The following is a 27,154-nucleotide window of genomic DNA, read 5'->3' as shown; positions in this document are numbered from 1 at the left end:
TTCTTTATTAGACACATGTACATCAAAACACACAGTGAAATACATCCTTTGCGTCGAGTGTTCTGAGGGCAGCCTGCAAGTGTCGCCACGCTTCCGGCGCCAATGTAGCATGCCCACATCTTCCTAACCCGTACGTCTTTGGAATGTGGGAGGAAACCAGAGCACCCGGAGGAAACCCACGCAGACACGGGGAGAATGTACAAACTCCTTACAGGCAGTGGACGGAATTGAACCCGGGTCACTGACGCTGTAATATCATCACACTAACCGCTATACTACCGTGCCTGCCATGACCAGATGAGATTACATTGGAGCTTTCAACAATGCTGAATTATAAAAAGCTCCAACAATAAACATTCATGCTTCTATCCGCTTATTACTGTATAGTACCAGCCGTCACCTTTCATACTTTATTCAATTGCAACAGCAAAGGAAAACATTATTGTCCCATCAATTGTCTCATAAAGAAATCCGCTGTGCAATTTTTTCCAAATTCTTTCAATGGATACACCCTTCCTTCTACCGCTTCATACAGTGATCATCACTGCTTCACAAGAGGCAACACTTCAGGGCATCTGCTTAATCCTTTCCCTCCAGAGACCAATTGCTCAAAGGTATATTTTACACAGCAGTGGAATGGGAGTGACCTCCACTGTGCAGCCCTGTGAACGACAGGAATCCACAGCAGAAAATCAAAGATCAGCTGCTTATGTTTTCCAAATCCAGATGAAGGGTCCTGACTCGAAACGTCAACTATCCATTTCCCTCCATAGATAAGATATCTTTATTTGTCACATGTACATCAAAACACACAGTGAAATGCATCTTTTGCGTAGAGTGTTCTGGGGGCAGCCCGCAAGTGTCGCCGCGCTTCCGGCACCAACATAGCATGCCCACAACTTCCTAACCCGTACATCTTTGGAATGTGGGAGGAAACCGGAGCACCCAGAGGAAACCCACGCAGACACGGGGAGAACGTACAAACTCCTTACAGACAGTGGCCGGAATTGAACCTGGGTTGCTGGCGCTGTAATGGCGTCATCCTAACTGCTACACTACCCGTGCCTGCCCTAAACCTCTAGAGATGCCAGGGATTGAACCCGGGACCTCATACATGCAAAGCATGAGCTCTACCACTGAGCTACATGCTCCCTGACCAGCTGAATTCCTCCAGCAGCTTGTTTTTTTTTTGCCTCAGATTCCAGCATATGCAGTCTCTTGTGTCTCCTGTGTTTTTGAAGTTCATCAATCCAGTGATATCTTCACAACAAATGGTGCAAACTAAGTTCTGTAAAAAGATTTCCTGCCCAGGTTGCAGATCCTGGCAATAGCACGATAACGCAGCCCAATACCACATCAGAGCAACTGCCGAAACTACTGAAAAACTATCTCCAGTACCTTATTTCCTCAAAATTACTTTCAACCTTCTGTCTGAGGCCTACCTTTAATAGTGTATTATCCCAGTTGCTCTTTGAATTTCTATAATTGCTGTTTCTTAGCAAGTAAGCAAATGCTTTGCTATAGAGCCCAAAAAGATTGCTTTGGTCCTTTTCTGCACACTTGGAATTTCAAGTCCTGTTGTCACATTCTGGGATAAAGCAAGTCTTTAGCACACTTTCACACACGGAGGCACAGCGACTGATGAAGTGACCTGTTCATGCTGATGGTGATTGAGTGAAAAATCTCAGCTGAGATACCAAGAAAACATCCCCCAGTTGTGCTGTGGGATCCTTAATTTCGACGTTAGGAACTCATATGAGAGACAGCATAGAGAGAGTGAATGCACACAGTCTTTTTCCCAGGGTTGGGGAATCAAGAACTAGAGGGCATAGGTTTAAAGTGAGAGGGGAAAGAGATTTAATAGGAACGTGAGGCACAACTTTTTCACCCAGAGGGTGGTCACTATATGGAATGAGCTGCCAGAGGAAGTGGTTGAGGCAGGTACATTAACAATATTTAAAAGGAACTTGGGCAGGTACAAGGAAAGGAAAGGTTTAAAAGGATATGGGCCAAATGCAGGCAAATGGGATGAGCTTAGATGGGAGTCTTGGTTGGCATGGACCAGTTGGGCTGAAGGGCCTATTTCTGTGCTGTATGACTGTATGACAGCACATCTCACAGTACCTCAGAACAACACTGGAAGTGCTTCATATCCATGTATTTTATGGTGTAAACCATACATCTTTCCAGCTCTGGAATGATGAAAGTAGGCACGGCAGTGTAGTGGTTAGCGTAACGCTATTACAGCGACAGAGACTCGGGTTCAATTCCAGCCGCTGTCTGTAAGGAGTTTGTACGTTCTCCCCGCGTCTGCGTGGGTTTCCTCCGGGTGCTGCGGTTTCCTCCCACATTCCAAAGACGTATGGATTAGGAAGTTGTGGGCATGCTATGCTGGCTCTGGAAGCGTGGCGACACTTGCGGGCTGCCCCCAGAACACTCTACGCCAAAGGTGTATTTCACTGTGTGTTTCAATGTACACGTGACTAATGAAGATATCTTATATCTAATTTGAGCTTTGATTCTCTAGCCTTTTTACTTCTTAGGCGTGGCCTGCCATGATTTTTGATCTTGTTCATCAAACCTGTCACTCCAGCTCTTGGACAAGGTGATACCTTTTGCTTACTGCATTTCTCGTTTGCAATTGGAACCTTGCTTGTGTTTCTAGGAGCCTTTCCCAATTAGTGTCAGCTGTGGCACAGTGGGTAGCTGCTTCCCTCTGAATAAGGAGGTCCTGGGTTCAGGTCTCACGCTGGAGACTAGAACACAAGATTACAGGCTCTGCGATACTGAGTAAGTGATGTGTTGCTTTTCAGCTGGTTTGTTAAACCCAGGGTCTATCTGTCCTTTCAGCGAGAAATATATGATCTCGTGGCACTATCACAAAGAAGAGCAAGGTTCAAACCTTGGTATCTTGGGCAATATTTATCCTTCCATTAAGACTGAAATAAAAATTTTCTAATCTTAATCACATTACTGTTGGTGTGAGCTTGCTGTTTGTGCAAATTATCTCCTGTGTTTCCTGAAATATACCAGCGATTATATTTAGAATCATAGTATCACTATCATTGAGAAGGAGGTCATTTGGGCCATTGAGTCTCTGTGTGAGGAATACATTTGGTCTAGGACATCAAGGGTAATGCACTTGCCTTTGTCAAGACAACAACCTCTCCCTCAATGTCAGCAAAACTAAAGAGCTGGTCATTTACTTCAGGAGTATATGCCCCCATCTCTTTCAATGGTGCTGAGGTGGAGATAGTTGAGAACTTCGAATTCCCAGGTGGAAATATCACCCGCAATTTGTCCTAGTCCAGACATGTAGATGCTATGGCCAAGAAAGCAGACCAGCTGTTCTGCTTCCTCAGAAGGCTAAGTAAATTTGGCATGTCCCCGATGACCCTCACCAATTTTTACAGATGCACCACAGAGAGCATCCTACCTGGATGCATCACAACTTGGTATGGCAACTGTTCTGCCCAAGACCACAGAAATTGCAGAGAGTTGTGAATGCAGCCCAGTCTATCATGAAAACCAGCCTTCCCTTCATTGACTCTGACTACACTCCCTGCTGCCTCGGGAAAGTAGCCAACATAATCAAGGACTCCTCCCACACTGATCATTCTCTCTTCTCCCCCCTTCCACTGGGTAGAAGATACAAAAACTTCAAAACACGTATCTCCAGGATCAAGGACAGCTTCTATCCTACTGTTATAAAGACCCTTGAATGGACCTCTTGTACGATAAAGATGAACTCATGATCTCTCAATCCAACTCATCATGGCCCTTACACCTTATTTGTCTACCTGCACTGCGCTTTCTCTGTAAGTGTAACACTATATTCTGCATTCTGTTTCTTTTTCCTTTTGTACTACCTCAAAGTACTTATTAATAGAATGGTCTGTCTGGATAGCATGCAAACAATAGCTTTTTACCGTATCTCGGTACATGTGGCAATAGTAAACCAATGACCAATTAATGCAAGGCATCATTTATTTGGTCCTGAAAGGACAAGCTGAGAAACCACACATTATTATCTCAGTACTGCACAGGAACATCAGCCGGGGTTTTGCTGCTCAAGTTTCCAGAGTGAGATTTAAACCCGGGACCTCCTTATTCTTTCTCAAAGACACTCTATTTTTTTCCCCTGTGTAGCCTTTGAAGTTATTTTCCCTGAAGCACCCATTCAATTCCTTTTTTAAAAAGCTCTGAGTATCTCTTTTTCAATATATAAACCACACTGGGTAAAGCTGATAGATTTTCTTCACAAAAGGACTTCAGTGAACCAAATGGGTTTTTATGATAATCCAATGATTTCATTGTCGCAATTACTAATTCCAAGATAAAATTTGTCTTATTAGGCCCTTCAGTCATTGGTGCATGTCAATGTAAGAGGTGATTCTGTGGGGGATTGAACAAGGTAGATGTTGAGAGGCTATTGGTATTGGTATTGGTATTGGTTTATTATTGTCACTTGTACTGAAGTACAGTGAAAAACTTGTCTTGCATACCGATTGTACAGGCCAATTCATTACACAGTGCAGTTACATTGAGTTAGTACAGAGTGCATTGATGTAGTACAGGTAAAAACAATAACAGTACAGAGTAAAGTGTCACAGCTACAGAGAAAGTGCAGTGCAATAAGGTGCAAGTTCACAACAAGGTAGATCGTGAGCTCAGACTCCATCTCATTGTGTAAGGGAACCATTCAATAGTCTTATCACAGTGGGGTAGAAGCTGTCCTTAAGTCTGGTGGTACGTGCCTTCAGGCTTCTGTACCTTCTACCCGATGGAAGAGGAGAGAAGAGAGAATGACCCGGGTGGGTGGGATTTTTGATTATGCTGGATGCTTCACCAGGACAGCGAGAGGTAAAGGTAGAGTCCAAGGAGGGGAGGCTGGTGTCCGTGATGTGCTGGGCTGTGTCCACAACTCTCTGCAGGATATGTCCCATCACAGGGGAATCTAGACCTAAGGGGCATAGTTTCAGAATAAGGGATGCCCATTTAAGTCAAAGCTGATAAGGAATATCTTCAACAGAAGGATTGTAAATCTTTGGAATGCTTTGCCCCAGGATGCTGTGAAGGTGGAGTCATTAGATGTATTCAAGGTTGAGATTGATGGATTATTGGTCTATAGTGGAATAAGGGTTATGGGGGATAGACAGGAGAATGGAGCTGAGGTTAAGATTAGATCAGCCGTGATCTCATTGAATGCAGAGTAGGCTTCAGAGGCCTACTCCTGCTCCCAGTTCTTATGTTTTAGAAGGTTGAATTTAAATTCCCTAGTTGCACTGGTAAGATTCAGACTTATATCTCCAGGTAACTAATGTGTTCAAAGAAAATGAAAAAGAAACAACTATTCATACCTCTATGCCTACACCAATGAACGCAAGGTTGATCTGTAAATCCTGGAGATTTCAGGACAACCTTGGAGTGGCCTTCGTGTGATCTTTCTTGAGTCACACACTAGGGGGACGTTAGAGTGACTAAACATTTATTTTACCTTCTTTCCCCATGGACAATCTTGACCTCAGTTTCACTCTGTACTGTAATGGAAGGAAAGTTAGGTAACATGATGACATCAACTTCAAAGCCTAGAGTGGCAGTTTGCCCTGTGTTAATGGATTTAATTAACTCCCATACAAACTCTTAACATATGAGCTCTGTAAAACCAAAGGAAACATTTCCTGTACTGATATATCAGTGACACTGGGAATTTCCATGGAGATTCTCCTGCTCCTTCACCATTGCACTGGAACTGCAGAGCATTCCCTGTTCATGCACATAAGGGGATTGACTACTGCCTAATGCTACCTCTCTGATGAATCAGTGGGAGCACTTTGGAGGAAATTCCCATCAAGCCTTCAATTAAAATTATATAAACAGGATCTCTGCAGATGGTTCAGAGGGTAAATCCAAAACTACTAAATATTTAGGCCCCAATTTCAATCTCCACTATGTGTTGACTCAGCTAATATCAGCCATGCGATAGCTGGAAGGCTAATCAGTCTCAGCACTAAAGTATTGAGGGTGGAAGACCCCCACAGGATTGCCAAACTGATCTGTAAATTACACGTGGTCATCAGGTCAGGATTGACAAACTTCCTTTAATGACATGAAGATCGTCAAATGCCATTTGGCCCAAATTAAGTTACTGCTTTCAGATGTAGCAGTAGAAAACATGAGGAAAATAATTAAATGAGGGCAGGAGAGAACTGGAGAGTATTTCAAGAGGATAGAAGTACACACAGGAGTGTCTTCTCTCTGAGAACTGCATGGGAGAATTTCAGCTGGTCAACAGTATACCACCTGCGCTGTGTGACAGAAGGATTCCATCTATCACCTAAGGCATGCTGTGCCTGTCACTCAGCAGACTGCCATGAAGTCTTGGTGTTGATTGTGAACTCCAGTATGTGCCATGGCTGCAGCTTTCACAACTGCTGAGAGAGCTTTTCCTATCGAAAGCAATTGGATTCTAACATGGGCAACAACTGGGTAAGTCTGCAGACTGCTTGGCTTGTTGTGACAGATCCCTGAACTCCTGTTGACCTTGTAGTTTAAAGCAGGCAGTCACACAAGGTGGAGCATTTTAGTAAGAGGCAAAAGAGAGGGCTCATTCATGTCCTGCACAGGGAAACAAGCAGACCTTCACAGTGTGAACGACCTATATTTAGCCAACGTAATCAGTCTGGTCGGGGGCAGGAAGTTTGAACAGGCATTGTCTTCAAGAAAAAGGTCAGCCCATCAGAAGAGCTGTGTTTCATATTAGCTTCAAAGCCCAGAGTTTCCTTTCACCATAATGATGAGGTTAGAAGTACTTTATATCATTTATATAGAAATAGTATAACAACTTCAGTCAAGGTACAGATGTGCCATTAAATAAGAAAATCCAAACGTTGCTGACCAGGTTTCACTGCTTCACTGTTAGCTTTATGAAAATGTCCTTCCTGTCTGTAAAAAGGTGCAAAGTTGCTTTATTTGCATGGGAGGTACAAATCAAACTCGCCACAGAAGCCAAACTCCGGATATTTCAAGTCTAAGTGTACGTCTAGCAACATGGATGTATTAATTGTAACCATCAACCTTTCTGGTTCTGAAATGTAACATTTTCATTCCTTGTGTCACACTACTTTGTTATTCTTTTTTTTTGCACTAGTTATTTATTTTGTAAATAGTAATTTTATGTCTTTGCATTGTGCTGCTGCTACAAAACAACAAATTTCACGACATATAAGTCAGTGATAATAAACCTGATTCTGATTCTAATTGTCATGAGTTTTTTTAACTGTAAAATTTATTTTTTCTGTAATTTTCCTTTCTGTCTCTTTTTCCCTACCTCTCTTTTAATCCATTTTTTCTTTCCCTTTCTTGAATGGCCTTTCTGTACCTGACATGGTATTTTGTTCTCAGTCCTTGGGCTGTTGATAACACGATCCTTCAATCTGATTTGTGGAGGAGATATACAGCTGCTTATCCTGCTCACTCACTTTGGCGGTACGCTGGCACAGCTGGTAGAGCCGCTGGCTCACGGCGACAGTGACCTGAGTTCGATCCTGACCTCAGCTGCTGTCTGTGTGAAGTTTGATGTTCTCCAGGTGTTATAGAGAGTTATACAGTGTCATAGAGTCATACAGCATGGAATCTACGCCAACCAAAATTCCCATCTAAGCTAGTCCCATTTGCCCACATTTGGCCCATTTCCCGCTAAACCTTTCCTATCCATGTACCTGTCCAAGTACCCTTTAAACGTTGTTAAATGTACCTGCCTCAACCACTTCATCTGGCAGCTCATTCCATATACACACCACCCTCTGGGTGAAAAAGTTGCCTCTCAAGTTCCTATTAAATCCCTCCCCTCTCACCCTAAACCTATGTCCTCTAGTTCTTGATTCCCCAACCACAGAGCATCAAATAGATATTCTACAAATAGTTGTTCATCAAATAGGGTGCTCTTGTTTCCTCTCACATCCAGCCTGTTGGTTGGTTAATTGGACATTGTAAATTGCCCCCAGTGTGTAGGTGAGTGGTAGAATCTGGGGAGAGTTGATGAGAATGTAGGGAGAATAATAATAAAAAAAAGATGGGATTAATGTAGGACTAGTGTAATTGGGTGGTTAGTGGTTGGTACGGACTCAGTGGTCTGAAGGGCCTGTTTCCTTCCTGTATCTTTCTATGACTCTATGACTATGATTCAGGTTCCAAGCACTTAGTTTCTTCCTGTTCTACATTTAACAATTTTTACTTTCAGCAACATGACACACAATTGACCTAAAAAATTGGCCCAGATCTTTGACATAAAGTCCAGCAGTCCCCCTCACATCTGGGAGCTTTTACTGATGAGGGAAGGCTGAAGTCTCAAAGTGACTGGTACTCTCAGGACAACTGATTCCGTCACTGGCACAAATCTCCACATGTTTCCTGGCCTGATGAGCTTGTTCCAAGAAAAATCCGCTCATTCATCCAAAGCGGAAGAGACTAGTGTGGAGACAAGGCTTTGTACAAAGTAATCTCTGATTTTCTTGATTTAATTCAGTCAATTAATTGTTTTAATAACTTTCTAGCATTTTAAGTGATTTGGGCTTTTTCATGTTTAATAATGCTTGTAATTTTTAATTTTTTGAATGTTTGAAGCATTCCAGAAATTTGGCAGGGTTTAAATGCCAAGTAGACTTGCATTTTTGACAGTTATGTACAGATAATGTACTTTTACAGATGCACCATAGAAAGCATCCTATCTGGATGCATCATGGCTTGATACGGCAACTGCTCTGCCCAGGACCACAAGAAGCTGCAGAGAGTTGTGGGCACAGCCCAGTGCATCACAGAAACCAGCCTCCCCTCCTTGGACTCTGTCTTTACCTCTCGCTGTCTTGGTGAAGCAGCCAGCATAATCAAAGACCCCACCCACCCAAGACATTCTCTCTTCTCTCCTCTTCCATCGGGTAGAAGATACAGGAGCCTGAGGGCACGTACCACCGGGCTTAAGGACAGCTTCTACCCCACTGTGATAAGACTATTGAACAGTTCCCTTATATGATGAGATGGACAATGACCTCACGATCTACCTTGTTGTGACCTCGCACCTTATTGCACTGCACTTTCTCTGTAGCTGTGACACTTTACTCTATACTGTTATTGTTTTACCTGTACTACCTCAATGCACTCTGTACTAACTCAATGCAACTGCACTGTGTAATGAATTGACCTGTACGATCGGTATGCAAGACATGTTTTTCACTGTACCTTAGTACAAGTGACAATAATAAACCAATACCAATACCAATAGATAGAGATATTGGGTATCTTTACTGAAACTGCTTTTCCCCTGTTTTACCACAGGTACCAGGACAGCCAGTTACAAGATAAACCCCTGTGTCAATCAAATCATTTTTAATTTGTAAACCAGTGGCAGAGTTTGCTCCTGTGTGGCTTGTGGAGTTAAGCCAAGCTGTTTGCAATCTCTTCAAAGTTTGGTCCCATTTAGATAGTCATTGCTGGAGTCTTATATGGTATTGGACCTGAAAACGAGTGTGATTCTTGGAATCGTGGTCTGATGACATAGCTGATAATCTCAACTTTGCAAACTCGGCAATACAGCCATTCACAGAACAATATTACTAAGAAGCTATGCCCTTTGGAAATTGTTCCCTCAGAACAGAAATTTCCTTCCATATGTTCACTATTTGATGCTGGTATTTTGGGTGAAATTGTGCTGACAGTGAGGGCAGATCCTCATTGAATAAAAGCAACAATCTGCTGGAGGAGCTCAGTGGTTGAGCAGCATCTGTGAGGGAAAAGGACTGCAGTCTCTGTGTCTCCGTCGAATAAAAGCAAAACACCTTTTGACTCTGTCACGGTTTTTTACATCAACAAATGTGCGCGGCACCTCTCTATTTTATTTTTTCCTTGCTTGTGCATTATTCATGGTATCCCCTTCAAATAACACCTACATCCACCTCAAGACAGCTCCAATTTTTGATCTGGCTTCCCAAGTTGCATGGTAATGTAGTGGTTAGTGTGACGCTATTACAGCACCAGCAACCAGGGTTCAATTCCCGCCGCTGTCTGTAAGGAGTTTGCAAGTTCTCCCTGTGTTTACGTGGGTTTCCTCCGGGTGCTCCAGTTTCCTCCCACATTCCAAAGATGTACAGGTTAGAAAGTTGTGGGTATGGTATGTTGGCTCTGGAAGTGTGGCGACGCTTGCGGGCTGCCCCCAGAACACTCTAAGCAAAAGAAGCATTTCACTGTGTGTTTCGATGTACATGTGACTAATAAAGATATCTTATCTTATCTTAAATTGTGCACGGAACTCACAGATAAAAGATTTATTTCTCCCCCGATATGTTCGCCACTTCAGGGTACCGAGGGATGTGGAAATTATGGTGGGGTCCAGTAGTTACATGGGGGCCTCTCCCAGAATAGTTAATGTCATATTAAAGACATATGTGTATGCACATATGTGTATAATATGTGCATGTTTATTTCACCTCTCCAACATAATGAGCCCTTCCAAAAGCAGTCAAATTTAAATTCCAAATGTACAGCCTTGCAAAGATAGTGAGCTGCATTTGACTGGCCACCCAAACTCGCCACCCACCACATGAACTGATTTTCCATCCCTGGGCATCAGGCAATGAGGGCTTGGAAGCAATTAGTCCTCAGGCAGCTTTCTACTGAGGGGCTGCCCCTAAAATACCCTGATAGCCTTTGACAGTAGCTGTGACTGGGACTGAGGGTGGGGCTGGGGAGGAAGATCCCCAACTCCCATGAAAATCTTTTGAGGCTTTTTAAGAGTTTTAAAACATAATGATGAAATATTAAATTGCTTTAAATAATTAAAAAGTATAATACCAATGATAAATGTGGAAAATAAAATTATTAAAAATACATTAAAGCACTAAAAATTAACTAAAACATTACAGTAAATTAATAAAGCAGATTGTACTTTATTTCTCTTAATCTCCCGGTCAGGGATCACATTTAAGTGAGCAGGAATTCCAATCTCATACCGGGTGAGACTGTTATAGGATCACTGAGGTGGACGTCCCAAGTACCATGGTCCACATGTCAGTCAGTGATGGAGCACAAGTCACTCAGCTCATACTGGTATTATAGCTAATCCTGGCACTCCCTTACATGGGAGCATCTGAATGGCAGTGGTTGTGTTCAGAACAGCTGAATACAGCAGCACAATTTGGCCCACCTGAGTTCTTGATGGGTGGTACAGTGGTGAGGGAGCAATTTTTGCTGCCTCATAGTTCCAGGGACCTGGGTCCAATCCTGATCTTGCATGCTATCTGTGCGGAGTTTGCCCAGACTCCCAGTGACCGTCTGGATTTCCACTGGGTGCTCTGCTTTCCTCCACGTCTCAAAGTCCTGTCTGTAGATTAATTGGCCACTGTAAATTACCCCTTAGAGTCATAGACTCAAACAACATGGAAACAGGCCCTTCAGCCCAACTGGTCCATGCCAACCAAGATGCCCATCTAAAGCTAGTGCCATTTCCTCAAGTTTGGCCCAAATCCATCTGAACCTTTCCTATCCACGTACCTGCCCAAATTCCTTTTAAATGTTGTTAATGTACCTGCCTCAACCACTTCATCTGGCAGCTCCTTCCATATGCAGATCACTCTCAGAGTGCAAAAGTTGCCTCTTGGATTCCTATTAAATCTCACCCCTCTCACCTTAAACCTCTCACCTTAAACCTCTGCCCTCTAGTTCTTGATTCACCAACCCTGGGAAAAAAACTGTGTGCATTCACCGTCTCTGCCCATCATGATTTTATACACCTCTATAAGATCACCTTTCATTCTACTACGCTCCAATGAATAAAGTCCGAGACCGCTCAACCTCTCTCCATAACTCAATCTCTTGAGACCAGGCAACATCCTCATAAATCTCCTCTGCACTCTTTCCAGCTTAATGGCATCTTTCCCAAAGCAGCGTGACCAAAACTGAATACAATATTCCAAATGAGACCTCGCCAATGTCTTGTACAATGTCTTCTACAACTGCAACTTAACCAATGTCTTACACAACTGTGATGGCCTTAGTCTAGATAAGTAGCAGAAGTATTAAAGGGTAATTGATGGGTGTGTGAGGGAAAAAATAAGTTGCAGGTTTTGAGGGAAATAAGGAAGGGGCAATGGGACTGATGGGATTGCTCTGCTGGAACTGATGGGTTGAATGGCCTCCTTCTGTGTCATAGGAAGTGCATTTCTTCAAAATTATTAACATAGATAAAGAAAGCGATAGAATTCTGTTATGACTCCACCCGGTCCCCTGCCGTACTTGATAAAAACAAAGCCGAGAAATGCTATTCATACGGCATTTTACATGCCCTCAAGATAACTTTAAAACATGACATAGCAGAGGAGGAACAGTTTTACTTGAAGTTTAGTTATAATTGAAATGTTAGCTCAGCTGGGCCACACAGACAGGAATAAGGTCACATAATCTGTTTTTAGTAATGTTGATTGAGTGGTAAACCCCAGGCAGCTTGCTGGGACAATTCCTCTGACCTCCTTGAAAAGCAGAGGAACAGAAGGGACTTCCCTCAAAATCGCTTCCAAAAGATGCACCTCCAGAAAGTGCAGCACTGCCTTGGTACTGCACTGGAGCAAGAGCCAAGAGTTCTGTGCTCATGTCTCTGGAACGGGACTTGAATCAACAGCCTTCTAATTTGGATGAAATAGGAGCCAGATTCACAGGTTTAATGATAGGGCGAGAGGCAATGAGGCAAAGTCAGTTCCAGAAGTTTACTCATTGTTAAGGGAGTCAGATCCACGGTTTAATGAAAGACCTTAGGCAGTGAGATCAGTCATATCTAGAGGTTTATTGATAGACCACAGACAAAGAGACTGGAATCAGAACCACAGATTTAATGATAGGGAGTGAGACTGGAGTCAGATTCCAGAGGTTTAATGGTAGACCATAGGCTGTAAGATGGGAATCAGATCCCACAGTTAATGAAAGGCCCTGTGCATTGTGACCAGGATAACTGGTGCTTCAGATCCAATGCATTTACTCTGGTATTCTGCCTAACAGTAACCAGACAGAATAATTCATTCTGTATTTTAGAAACCCTTTTTATAAACACAACCAATTCAGATACAAGGTCATTCTCCCACTTGCTGATAAAACAAACTCTTCAATTACAATCCTTGAGTGGTAATGAAGTACTATTTCTCCAACATAACATCATAATAAGATCCTTCCATTGTAAGTTGTCATCTTTTAGTTTTGTTTAAAAAACTTGCAATGAAGATTTAAGCAAATATTTGTCATCCTAACCATTTATGTAAATTGGTAAATTGGTTATTATTGTCACATGTACCAAGGTACAGTGAAAAAACTTTGTTTCTAAGAAAAGATAAGATATCTTTATTAGTCACGTACATCGAAACACACGGTGAAATATATCTTTGTGTAGAGTGTTCTGGGGGCAGCCCACAAGTGTCGCCATGCTTCCGACACCAACATAGCATGCCCACAACTTCCTAACCTGTACATCTTTGGAATATGGGAGGAAACCGGAGCACACGGAGGAAACCCACACAGACACGGGGAGAACATACAAACTCCTTACAGACAGCAGCGGGAATTGAGCCCGGGTCGCCTGCGCTGTAATAGCATTACGCTAACTGCTACACTACTGTGCCTGCCATCCATACAGATCATTTCATCACATCAGTGCATTGAAATATGTATTCTCAGAACTTGATCTCCTGGGGATCGATATGCTTAATGTGCTCCTCAGTTTAAAAAATAAGTTTTAAAATAGTTCTAATACAATCCTGGATAATTCATTCCCAGATCAAAATCCCAGCCTTGCTGATTTAAGCAAAAAAAAAGGAGTGAAGATCCCAAATTTGACCTGTATCACTGATAAATCCAGGTAATGGATTCAGTCATTGGGAATTATTAATCTTAGGATTTTCATTCCCTGTTTAAAATTAAGAAAGGCAGAAAAATTCAGCTCGTAGTTAAAATGAAGAAAACATTGAATGGGTTTGCATCACATAATCATTCAGCATCATCTCCTACAGAGGGCACTGTCTGCTGCTTAATGATAATCGCTAGACTTGCTGGCAATAGCAAGCAGTTCTACTGCCTTTTATTAGAAATAAGTTAGCCAAGCCCAGCTCCTCTGGAACTAAACCATACACGGCAAAATTCTTAAGCTCTGCCAGGATCATAGAGACTAGAGTAGGCCATTCAGCCCCTCATGATGGGTCTGCTATTCATTTAAACATGGCTGATCTAAATTCTACCTGTCCCAGAATCTACAACCTTCTTGAGTTACAGATCCCTACTGGATTTTCTGTGATGGATTCTTCCTGATTTTCTCATCTAAATAGCTGCTCTTAATTTATTATGGCCCTTTCTTCTCCCTTGTTTGGCACCTCCAGAAGAAATAGCTTTGTCCATTCTACTGAATCCCTTCAAGATCTTTGGCAATCGATCAGATCACCCCCTCAAGGAATGTTTCTCTATAGTTTGATATGTATGGTAAATTGGTAAATTGGTTTATTATTGTTACACGTACAAAGGTACAGAGAAAAACTTTGCTTTGCATGCCATCCATAAAAATCTATAGCACATATCATTCTGTGCAGAGGAAAGGTTTGGGGTGGAGAAGAATCAGCCAGCATCCCAACACTCTATCCCTGTCTTGTGAGTGTGATTGGAAAGTGTGTTTGTGTGAATGTTGGCAAGGTGGGGAGTCTGGATGTGACAATGATGCCCCACAATCACAGGGATGTGTTATTGTTTCTTTGTTCTCAATGGGTGGATGTCACTAGCAGGGCTGGCATTTATAGCTCTTGAATCCTTGTGATGGGTCTAATGTCACTTATGGGCTAGAATGGGCAGAGATAGCAGATTCTCTTTCCTGTAGGACATTAACAAACCAAGGTTTTCACAATAATCCATTAGCTTCATCATTATTGGTATGAACATTTTATTCCAACTTCACTTTAAACTCCCCTCACAAAAGTATCTAGTCCTCAGATTATTCAGTGGCAGTTTCTGTAAGTATGTATGTCAATAAACCTTCATCAAAGTTGCACTTCCAAAGAGTTATGTCTTAGGCAATGCAGCAGATGGTGCCTGTTGAATAACTTGTCATTCTCTGACAGGTTTAGCCATGCACAGGGGCCATGGCTCGGTAAAACCTTTATAAAAGTTGCATGACAAAAGACCAATTATTTCAAATTATGATGTAGAGTCAGCACTGAACTTTGAGAAACCACATTTGTATAACTTGAGATCTGCCCTGTGAGAGGTGTACAGCACCTTGAAAGGAAAAGTTGACTTTCAACCTGTGATTCTTAAAGCTGGGGGTTTTCTTATGTTATATCAGGGCTCTTGGAACTATCTGATACTAACCATAATGTAAGTCAACTATTATTGTACCACACACATGGCTGGATGATACAAGGCCTAGTTGGTCTTTTTTTTAGTTTAGCAATTCCTTTGTTCCTAACAAGCAAAGGGATACACCCATTCTGATGGAGTCTATCCTGATTTTCTTTCCTTTTTCTCACTCTGATCACTTTCTAATTTTCTTGCTCCTTTCTGTTTTGCAGTGCTTTGCTTCAACAGTACAGATTTTGTCGGGTTAATTACCATTACTCCCCTCATTAGTGGCTCCCTGCTTTACTTGAAGGCTCCAGTAACTTGTCAGTCATTGGAATGGGTCCCATTTTGAGGATTCGCTGGAAATCCTGGCACACTTGATGGAACACAATCTCCAAATCCAGACCAAAAATGGACAAAACCAAACTTTTGCTTAATGTTTCACATTAAAAATGGACATTTCATTCATATTAAAAAACAAAATCAAAAAATGAACTGGTAGCAGACCAAAGAACCACATTGAGGAATCAGCAGAGGAAGTAAAAGTGTTGCATTTATATAGCACCTTTAACATTCCTTTTCATTATGTCACAATTTGCTTTACAGCTGACTTGGAGTGTAGTTTTGGAGTGTAGTAATGATTATAATGTGGGAATTCTGAAAGCCAATTTGCACTCAGCAAGAGCACAATGAGCAATGATTACAATGATTAGCAATGATAATGATTACATGATTTGATTTAAAAGTGTTGACGGAGGGTTAAACATTGACCAAGACTTGAGAGGGAACATCATTGCCCTTCATCCACTGAGAAAGCAGACAGGGCTTGATTTTAACACCTCATCCAAAACACGGCACCTCTAACAGTGCAGCATTTTCTCCTCACTGCACTGCATCTCAGCCTAGATGTTGTGTTCAGTGGGATTTGAACCCACAAACTTTTGACTCAGAAGAAAATTAACAATTGTATGGTGCTTATAGCTCAAAGAGTGAGCATTTGTAAATTGAAGAAATTGCTTTTCCTGAACTATATTTTTTGATGTGAAATAAATATCACAAATGAAACCAGTATCTTTTGAAATATTCAATTTGTGCTGAACTTTCCTTCTTTTCTTCCTTCCTGGAAAAGCAAATTGTGCAGAGGATGCAGAGAGTCTTCAAAGAGATATAGATAGGTTAAGTGAGTGGGCAAGGGTCTGGCAGATGGAGTACAATGTTGGTAAGTGTGAGGTCATCCACTTTGGAAGGGAAAATGGAAGATCAGATTATTATTTAAATGGTGAAAGATTGCAGCATGCTATTGTGCAGAGGGACTTGGGAGTGCTTGTGCATGAATCGCAAAAGGTTGGTTTGCAGGTGCAACAGGTTATCAAGAAAGCAAATGGAATGTTGGCCTTCATTGCTAGAGGGATTGAATTTAGGGGCAGGGAGGTTATGCTGCAACTTTACAGGGTACTGGTGAGGCTGCACCTAGAGTACTGTGTGCAGTTCTAGCCTCCTTACTTGAGGAAGGATATACTGGCTTTGGAGGCGGTGCATAGGAGGTTCACCAGGTTGATTGCGGAGATGAAGGGGTTAGCCTATGAGGAGAGATTGAGTCATCTGGGACTATACTCACTGGAATTCAGAAGAATGAGAGGGGATCTTATAGAAACATATAAAATTATGAAAGGTATAGATAAGATAGAGGCAGGAAGGTTGTTTCCACTGGTAGGTGAGACTAGAACTAATGGACATAGCCTCAAGATCCGGGGGAGTAGATTTAGGACGGAGATGAGGAGAAACTGCTTTTCCCAGAGAATAGTGAATCTGTGGAATTCTCTGGCCAGGGAAGCAGTAGAGGCTACCTCATTAAATATACTTAAGACACAGATAGATTTTTGCATAGTAGGGGAATTAAGGGTTATGGGGAAAAGGCAGATAGGTGGATCTGAGTCCACGGCCAGATCAGCCCCGATCTTATTGAATGGCAGAGCAGGCTCAATAGGCCAGATGGCCTCTTCCTGCTCCTATTTCTTATGTTCTTATGTTTACATGCCTTTAGAGACTAATGATATTTAGTTGTTTTTCAGGAAATATTTGCCAGTACCTCATGAACTCGTTTCACACACAGGTGCACTTTTTCTACCAGGACACTTTAATATAGACTCCCCTGCTTAAGCATGGAATGGGAGATCCAATTCAAATCTGCATCCAAAAACAGGTGAGAAATATAGACCAATTGTTGTTTAGAACATTGTGGATCCTGGTCCATGGGAAGTGTTTTGATCTCAGTTTAGATAGTTTTTTTCCATTCTCTCTGAAACAAAGAGAAACTTTCATCCTGATTGCACATGTTGGAATGGAGTGTACACAATCTATTCCATTAATGCAAAAGATTGTGGCCACAGCTTCAAGATACAGGGCATGCCACTTATAACCAAGATTGAGAGAAATGTCTTCACCCAGAGAGTGGTGAACCTTTGGAATTCTTGCAGGAGGCAGTGGAGGCCAAATCACTGAATATGTTCAAGAAAGAGATATTTGGGGCAATTGGTTTATTATTGTCACATGTACCAAGGTACAGTGAAAAACTTAGTTTTGCATGCCACCCATGCAGATCATTTCATCACATCAGTACGTCAAGGTAGTACAAGGGAAAAGGAATAAAAGAATGCAGAATCAAGTATTACAGTTGCAGAGAAAGTGTAGTGCAGGCAGACAATAAGGTGCAAGGCCATGACAAGGTAAATAGCGAGGTCAAGAGCCTATCTTATTGTACAAGATGTCTGTTCAATAGTCTTATTACAGTGGGATGGAAGCTGCCCTTGAGCCTGGTGGTACATGCTTTCTGGCTATTGTATCTTCTGCCCTATGGAAGGAGGGAGAAGAGAGAATGTCTGGGGTGGGTGGGGTCTTTGATTATGCTTGTTGCTTTTCTGAGGCAGTAAGAGTGTAGACAGAGTCCCTGGAAGGGAGACTGGTTTCTGTGATGTGCTGAGCTGTGTCCAGAACTCTCTGCAGTTTCTTGCAGTCCCACGCAGAGCAGTTGCCATACCAAGCCTTGATGCATCTGAATAGGATGTTTTCCATGGTGCATCAATAAAAATTGGTGAGGGTTAATGGGGACATGCCAAATTTCCTTAGCCTCCTGAGGAAGTAGAGGCACTGGTGTACTTTCTTAGCTGTGGTGTCTATGTGGTTGGTCCAGGACAAGCTATCGGTGATGTTCCCACCTAGGAACTTGAAGCTCTTGAAGGAGAAAACAGGAACAGCACACTAAAGTGGATAATCGGCCATGATCATGTTGATTAGTGGAGCTGAATTGCCTACTCCTGCTCCTATTTTCAATGTTTCAATGATAGGCCAAAACTCTTTGCATGCTTGTACTTACATGTATATGTTACATAACTTACTGTATGTATCATTTTAAATAGGTTGGATAGAAAATTAGCATGGTCTGCACACAGAATGATGAAGTTAGCAAAGAAGATGATGTAATATAAATGGAAACCAAAGTGTTGAAAGTCCACCAGTGCACAGATATTGATTTTTTTCCCCCACAGACCAAGAAGTAATGCATGGGAAATGGTGTGCAAACATCTTGAATGCCAAATTGGCATCCTTTTCCTATAATTGAAGCAGGTTAGTCTAAACTTGCAATAGAGTAAATCAAAGGTCCATCAGATTGACACCTGGGATGGCAGGTTTGTTGCCTGTGGAGTATTTCAGCAAACTAGGTACTTACTTTTTGAGTTTAAAAGAATGAGAAGTAATTTCATTGAGACTATCATAATTATTACTGGGTTTGATCGGGTAGAAGTGGAGTTAATGTTTCTCTCACTGAGTATCTACAACCAGAGTTCTCAAAATAATAAGGGTCATTAACCTTTGGAATTCCCGACCCAAGAGAACTGTGGAGGCTCAGTCACTGAGTGTATTCAATACATTGCTGGATTTCTAGATACTAAGGGAAACAAGGAATAAGGTACAAGTGCAGCAAAGTGTTGCTGAGGGAAAAGATTAGCATGATCAAATTGAAGACAGAGAAAGCATCGAGGGCCAAAGGGCCTACTCTATTTCTAACGTTACCTTATTCTTATGAGCTGGTTCTTGCTGCAACTTTGGTTTGTTCAGGGCCAGGAGTGCTGGTGTTAATTATCACCAAATACACTGGTATTGAAAGACATGCAAGTCAAAACAAAAATGATAGCTTGTCATGGTCACTGCTGCTCCCGATCACAAGATTCCTGACCTCTCTATGAATTCCCAACTGCTGCATATTGTCACCACCTCCAAATTCTCCCCTGATCTTGTCACTGACCTCCTAGTACCCTTCTTACAACACTCCCAAACACTACCAGCCTGCCAAACCCAACAATACTCAAGGACTGGCATATACCTACCTGATCCCACCAAACTATTCATGAAAACCATGCTCTACATACCCAATCCCCCATCATTCATCAATCATGGTTTCCAAGGCCCACAAGGCTTCCGTAAGTCAATATGGTCAGTTGATGGGCTATGTGGTCACTGCACTTCAGTCCGATCTACATTATGATGTGAATTGAGGTACAAAACATCCTTGTTTGAACACCATCTGTGCAGGCCACATCACTTCTCTGGAACTGATATGCTTCATGTTATCTACAGTTAATCAGCCAGCCATAAATGTCATGGCCTATGTTTAAGCTCCACAAGACAGAGCTTGTGCTTTACATGACACCTGCTAGTATTAGAAGATATATTTAATTTTATTACCAAAAGAACAAAAGGAAAAATTAGGAGACTATATTCCTGATGCATTGGGTTACTGGGATTTGGAACTCATTGAGGAAAGCAAATCCCATAAATTACAATGAGAAATTACAATGATAGAGGGGAGAAACTGAACTAATCAGAAAGCCAACACATTCTGCACTGTGAAATATTATGGGGATAATTTTAGCCAAACCAACACAGCAGGAAACTGACAGACTCAGATGGGATTTACAGCGGCCTGTTATCACTTTCTTTTTTTTAAGAAGATTTTCACACTCTTTCCTCAGAGGTGGTGGATGGATTCATTTAACAGGCTGATAAACTATAACAGAGACACTCCTTCTTGGGTGCCTATTTATCATCCCATGGAGTGGTCATCTTATATGGCAGAACACTGGAGACATAGTGGACAGTAAGGAAGGCTATCAAAACTTCAAATGTGATCTTGACCAGCTAGGAAAATGGGCTGAAAAATGGCTGATGGAATTTAATGCAGACAAGTGTGAGGTGTTGCACTTTGGGAGGACAAACCAGGGTAGGATCTACACAGTGAATGGTAGGGCTCTAAGGTGTGCGGTAGAACAAAGAGACAGGGGAATACAGGTCCATTGTTCCTTGAAAGTGGCATCACAGGTAGGTAGGGTTGTAAAGAGAGCTTTTGGCACTTTGGCCTTCATTAAATCAGGGCACTGAGTATAGGAGTTGGAATGTTATGTTGAAGTTGTACAAGACGTTGGTGAGGCCGAATTTAGAGTATTGTGTGCAGTTCTGGTCACCTACCTACAGGAAAGATATCAATAAGCTTAAAGAGTACAGAGAAAATTTACAAGGATGTTGTCAGGGCTTGAGGACCTGAGTTATAGGGAAAGGTTGAATAGGTTAGGACTTCATTCCCTGGAGCACAGAAGAATGAGGGGAGTTTTGCAGAGATATACAAAATTATGAGGGATACAGAGAGGATGAATGCATGCAGGCTTTTTCCCCTAAGGTTGGGTGAGACTAGAGCTAGGGGACATAGGTTTAGGGTGAAAGGTGAAATATTTAAGAGGAATATGAAGGGGAACTTCTTCACTCAGAAGGTTGTGCGAATGTGGAATGAGCTGCCCGTGGAAGTGGTAAATGCAGGTTCAATTGTAACATTTAAGAGAAGTTTGGATAGCTACATGGATGGGAGGGGTTTGGAGGGATATCTTCCAGGTGCAGGTAGATCGGACTGAACAGATCAGGCCGGCATGGACTAGATGGGCCGAAGGGCCTGTTTCTGTGCTGTAGTACTCTATGACTCTAACAAGAATTTCCTCATGGATATTCCTTGAGAACTCAGTGTTGGAGCTCCAGTCTCCATTCACCTGGAATGTCCTGGGTGGATTTGAACCAGACAGCATGAAGCTGGGTATCTTTGGAATACATTGGAAGGATAGTTAACTACTAAGCCACCGTTTTGGTTCTACTTCCCACTGACTGACTACAATGGAAAGAAAAATGATGCAAAATATAAAATGGGCATGTGATGTATGTGGATTATGTAAATGGATAATGTAACATTTAAGAATGTTACCTTGTGACCTACTGTTATCTGTGCATGTACTGGGTAGAACATTTCGGAGACATCACTGATTTGTTAAGAGGCACACAGTGGAGAAATGCTGCTTTGCACACTGAACTTCTTTTATACATCAAGTATTTTAGTTACTTTAAATAACCAACAATCCACCAGGAGTGAATAAGAGAAGATACTGAGACAGGAAACTGTCAGATTAGTGATTAACTACTCTTGCAGTGTTGAGTAGACTATGTCAAATTAACCATTTATAAGAAATAACAGCGAGCCATTTTTAAGCCCGTTCATTAAGATAATAGCTGATCATCCACCTTAAGTTCAGAAAACAACCCAATCACCTTGGTGTCCACAAATCTATCAGTCACAGTTTTGAATATACCAAATGACAGAAGTCCATAGCCTTTTAGTCATAGAGTCATACATCACAGAAAAAGGCCCTTCAGCCCAACCAATCCATGCCAACCAAGATGCCCATCTAAGTCAGTCCTATTTGTCTGTGTTTAACCCATGTCCCTCTAAACCTTTCCTGTCCATGTACCCGTCCAAGTACCTTTTAAATGTTGTTAATGTACCTGCCTCAACCACTTCCTTTGGCAGCTCATCCCATATACTGACCACCCACTGGATGAAAAAGTTGTAAAGAATAAAGAATTTTTTTATAATTTTATCTCAAATTTCATGAGCTCTAATCCTGACACCATGCCTTGTAGTTCTGGACTCTCCTGCCAGACTCTCAGCATCTAGCCTGTCGAGCCCCTCCATCTCTTATAAGTTTCAATGATATGATGTCTTATTCTGCAGAAGTCTAGCAAATTCAGGTTTAAAGTCCTCAATCCAGCTATCAGTTCAATAACCTAAGCTGCACTGCTGCCAAGGCAAGTACTTCCTTCCTTAAGAATGGAGACCACAACTGCACGCGGTACTCCAGATGTGGTTACAGCAAAGCTCTAAACAAAATGTTCTCACTTCTGCACCCCAAGCTTGCAATAAAGGCACACATGCTGTTTACTTCCTAATTGCTTGAGTTATGAATCTAAAACTGTAGTTTAATACTTAAGAATGTGAAAGCATAGAATGAAGGTCGATATGGGCCTGAATCATTTCCTTTGCTGTGTTTCAGTGGAAACCCACTGGCGAGATGCTCTTCATGGGTGAGCTCATCTCAGACTTCCAGCTGCATATTGCAAGAGATGAGCTGGTGGTTGGGTGCTGGTGCACCTGGCCTCCTGCTCCACCACTGGACACAATGCTGAGTCCACAGGCACAGTATAAATGTGCTGAGTTCAGAAGCTGCGTACAGGTACCGGACCTTGAAGTCCGACACCACCAGGTTGGGCAGGCACGGTAGTGTAGCGGTTAGCATGACGCTATTACAGTGCCAGCGACCCGGGTTCAATTCCAGCCGCTGTCTGTAAGGAGTTTGTATGTTCTCCCCGTGTCTGCGTGGGTTTCCTCCGGGTGCTCTGGTTTCCTCCCACATTCCAAAGATGTACGGGTTAAGAAGTTGTGGGCATGCTATGTTGGCACCGGAAGTGTGGCGACAATTGCAGGCTGCCCCCAGAACATTCTATGCAAAAAGATGTATTTCACTGTGTGTTTCGATGCACATGTGACTAATAAAGATATCTTACATTGGATATGTTACATTTTCAGGAACTGCTACTTTCCTACAACCATCAAGTTCTTGAACCTGCCTGCACAACCCTAACCCTACCTCAGCAACGGAACACTATGGACCACCTCTCGCACTACTATAGACATGTCTCTGATTGTCCTGATGAAGGTTCTCGACCCCAAATCTCGACTGTTTATCTCCCTCCATAGATGCTGCTGGCCTGCTGAGTTCCTCCAGCATTTTGTGTGTGTTGCTCCAGATTCCAGCATCTGCAGAATCTCTTGTGTCTTTGTCTCTGATTGTGTTTTCTTTGCACTATTGTATTGTTTTGCGCTGTCCTTTTTTTTCTCTTCACTCTTATATAATTCATGTATATTTTATGTGCAACTTGTGCTGTGGGTTGTCTGAACCTATGTGCCTGTGATACTGCTGCAAGCAAGTTTTTCGTTGTAACTGTACCTCACCCTACTTGTGCACATGACAATAAACTCGACTTGACACTTTATTGTCAATATCATTCAATCCCACAGCTAAGTGTTATGGTCCCATTCATTCAAATGGAGTCACCCATCCTGATTGGAAAGGTAAGTGCAGGTAAAGATATGCAGCATTTTGTTTTATACTAACATTAGACCACACTTGGAGTGTTGTTTAATGATCTGGTCAGCACACTACAGTTTATTATCCCCAGGGAAGGGGAGTCTAGGACTAGAGGGCACCGGGAGAAATTTAAAGGAGATGCAGGGAATAAGTTTTTCACACACAGGGTGGTGGTTATCTGAAGTGAGCTGCCAGAGGAGGTGGTAGAGGTAGCCACAATTACGCTGTTTAAAGTGTATTTGGACAGGTGCTTAGATAGGAAAGGCAGAGAGGGATATGGGCCCAATGCAGGCAAATGGGTTTAGCATAGGTAGGCAACATGGACGTCAACAATGTGGTAGGCCAAAGGGCCTGTTTCTGTGCTGTAACGTTCTATAATTTTAATTAATTCTGGCATTTACATCTATTTCTAATTATGTGCTTCAACGGTTTGTACTTTGAATTGTGTTTACATTTCTAAAAATTATTTAAATCCCTCTGAACGATTTTTAAATGTCAGAAACATCAGAAACATTTTAAAACAATAGAAGATATGATTAAACCTAAGGAAAGTCAAAGGATTCTGCACAGTATGAGACAATGTATTTTTACCAGAGACCAAGAAGGTTACAAAAGGGAAGATGAAACATTAATGTCATGGTCTACAAACGAACAAGATGAGTGGATGGATCTGCCTGTATTTTATTGCATTCCCATAGAACTCACCACAAAATGTGTGAATGCTTAAAGAAAAAGGATTTTCATGATGGCCAATCTTCATCAATAATCTTCAAAGTCAATCCTTGCTCATCAAAGGAAACCAGTGCCCTCTGCCCTGCCTCAGTCCCTTTGGTTTTCAATAACTGTTCTCTGTCAGGAGGTCTGAGAAGAACTGAAGACATCCAACAGCGATGATTCCTCAGCTGGTTGTATTTGCATTCAATCATTTTGAAGCCAAAGTCAATTTCCTCAATCAAACATATCTAAGATGCAGGGAGGCCATTTGGCCCATTGTGTCCATGGCAGCAAAAGGAAGACCTGTTGAAGTTAATCTCACTTGCCAGCTCTTGATGCATAGCCCTGCAGGTTACGGCACACCAACTACTGCACTGGTGGACGGGTGCCCTATCAAATGGATGCAAAAGACTGAAGGGACTGGTTTGACGAAAAGCAGGAACGCTCTCTTCAGTGTTCTGGACAATATTTACCTCTCCATCAACATCCCTAAAATCTGAGTATCTGATCATGATTGCACTTGGCTGAACCACACAGGATCTGGCCAGTTCCACCTCCTGCAGTTGCATTTACCATTGGCAGCTCCATGGCTCCCAGTCGCTCACAACGTTGTAGCTGCGGCCATTCAGTAAGGAGACTGGGTATCAGGGTGCCAAGTAAGCAACAACTTGAGGAACTAAGGGGCAGGCGGTGGGAACTAAGGGGCAGGCAGTGGGAACTAAGGAACAGTCCATGGATGCTCTCTGAAGGCTGTGTGACAGCACTATTTCCAAATGACTCTGATAATCAGACACATTTGGAAACAGTTGCAATTTATTTAAATAATTTTTAAAAAATAAAACCATTTAAAAGCCATATTTAACTAATGTAAGATAACTAAAAAGCATTAATGGTGATTAAAATATATTTTTGAAAAAAGCACTCGCCTTAGTTATTTTGTTTTAGTGAGTTTCAGTGACCCATTTCAAATGAACAGGCCAGATTAAATCCACTTTCTATGCCTGGTGTAAGGTTGAGGGGCCAGGTAGGAAGTGTATCTGATCCCTCTGCTTGGTACATTACAGGACCACTGCTGGACTCCATGGTGAGTCTAAGGGCATGTCAGGAGCTCAGATGAACTGGCACCTGACCTCTAATAGGCAGACATGGAAGTCTGGAATGTGTTAACATACTCACTGTAGCTGCCAGTGTTCCTCTACTAGAGATTGGTGAAATTCAACCCATTCTTGTTCATGCAAGCTTGCCACATGCAGTTTGGCTGCTGCTTTTCCTGCAACACAACTGTGATTATAACTTCAAAAACCACTTAATTGTCTGCGCAGTTCATTGAGATACCCATCACTAGGAAGGGCACTTTAGAAGACCTAGTCTTTCTTTAAGATAACTCTGCCATGATCCTGGTAAAGCAGAAAGATTTACTTTCCACAGACTCATCTTCTGTCTGGGTACATTGAAGCCTTCAGGACTCAATATCAAATTCTCCAACATTAAGTAACTCATTCTTTCTTTCTATCTGTATTAGAAATGGCCACTTCTGCCTGTTATTATTTTGGCTCAGTTTTTCTTTGTTTATATAATCCTGAGCATGTCCCACAACCTTACTATTAGTTACATATTACACAGACATAGAAGCTTAGTTTGATCTTAACTGCTACTTATCTGTCACTAAGTCATTTGGTCTCACCCTATCAGAGATATTTACTTTGTTGTACCCATTTTACCTCTTGCCACAGATGCTGTTATGTTTCCAGCATTTTCTGTTTTTGTTTCAGATTTTCAGCATCTGCAACTTTTTAATTTTATTTATAAAAATTTTATGTTTGAATCAGCTATGTGCTAATTTCTGACAAAGGTTCTCTGACTTAAAGCGTTAACTTTGTCTCTCTTTCCACAGATGCAGCCTGACCTGCTATGTGGTTCCAACATTTTTATTTCAGATTTCCAGCATCGGCAGGTTTTTATCTTTAGGTTCATGTGCTAATTATACTTCTCTACATTAAAGTAAACTTAAGGAAGTGCTTCCCTACTCTTTTGTCCAGAACTCCCTGGCAGATGGCATTAGGTTTCCACCTCCCCCAAGCAAATCTTCCTCCCTTCTGCTCTACTGTGGATGGTATCACATAGCAGGGTCAGAACAAGCACTGCCACAGAAATACTTTGACAACAAGTTAAGCCGCCCGCTCCCCTCTCTCCTACCCCCAGGTTTAAATGGTGGAGACAGCTGACAAACAGTTTGTGGCTGTCTCAATCTCTGAAAAAGAATACTGAAACTGGTCAAAATTAGTCACACTATCAAATAAAACATTATAAAAATATTTAAAATTAAACTGTTTCAAAGCACTTAAAACCAAGTTAAAACAATTATATGCATTTAGTTCAACTAATCAAAAGTATGTTAATTACCTGAAACTTACTTTTCTGCCCCACAACTGTTCTTTTCCATTCAAATGAATGGAGACACTGAACGTGTGCCATGTTTAATCTAACCCAGGTTCAGTGGACAGATTTTCTAGCCTAATTGCTGGACTGAACACTGTTATGGGAGTGCAGCCAGGAAACTGCCTGTA

At 42.0% G+C, this 27,154-nt stretch overlaps 1 protein-coding gene and 1 non-coding gene across 2 annotated transcripts in view; both read right to left on the bottom strand.

Annotated features, from left to right (window-relative positions):
- Positions 1-27,154, bottom strand: part of rbm20 (RNA binding motif protein 20) — a 169,708-nt gene that overhangs the window by 95,974 nt on the left and 46,580 nt on the right. The window lies entirely within an intron of this gene.
- On the bottom strand, positions 1,080-1,152 carry trnaa-ugc (transfer RNA alanine (anticodon UGC)). The gene has a single exon. It is a non-coding gene; the product is annotated as a tRNA-Ala (tRNA).

The sequence above is a fragment of the Pristis pectinata genome, chromosome 12 (assembly GCF_009764475.1).
Source record: "Pristis pectinata isolate sPriPec2 chromosome 12, sPriPec2.1.pri, whole genome shotgun sequence".
Taxonomy (NCBI): Eukaryota; Metazoa; Chordata; class Chondrichthyes; order Rhinopristiformes; family Pristidae; genus Pristis; species Pristis pectinata.
The sequence above is the reverse complement of the archived record's forward strand: the minus strand, read 5'-3'. Positions and strand labels throughout refer to the sequence as shown.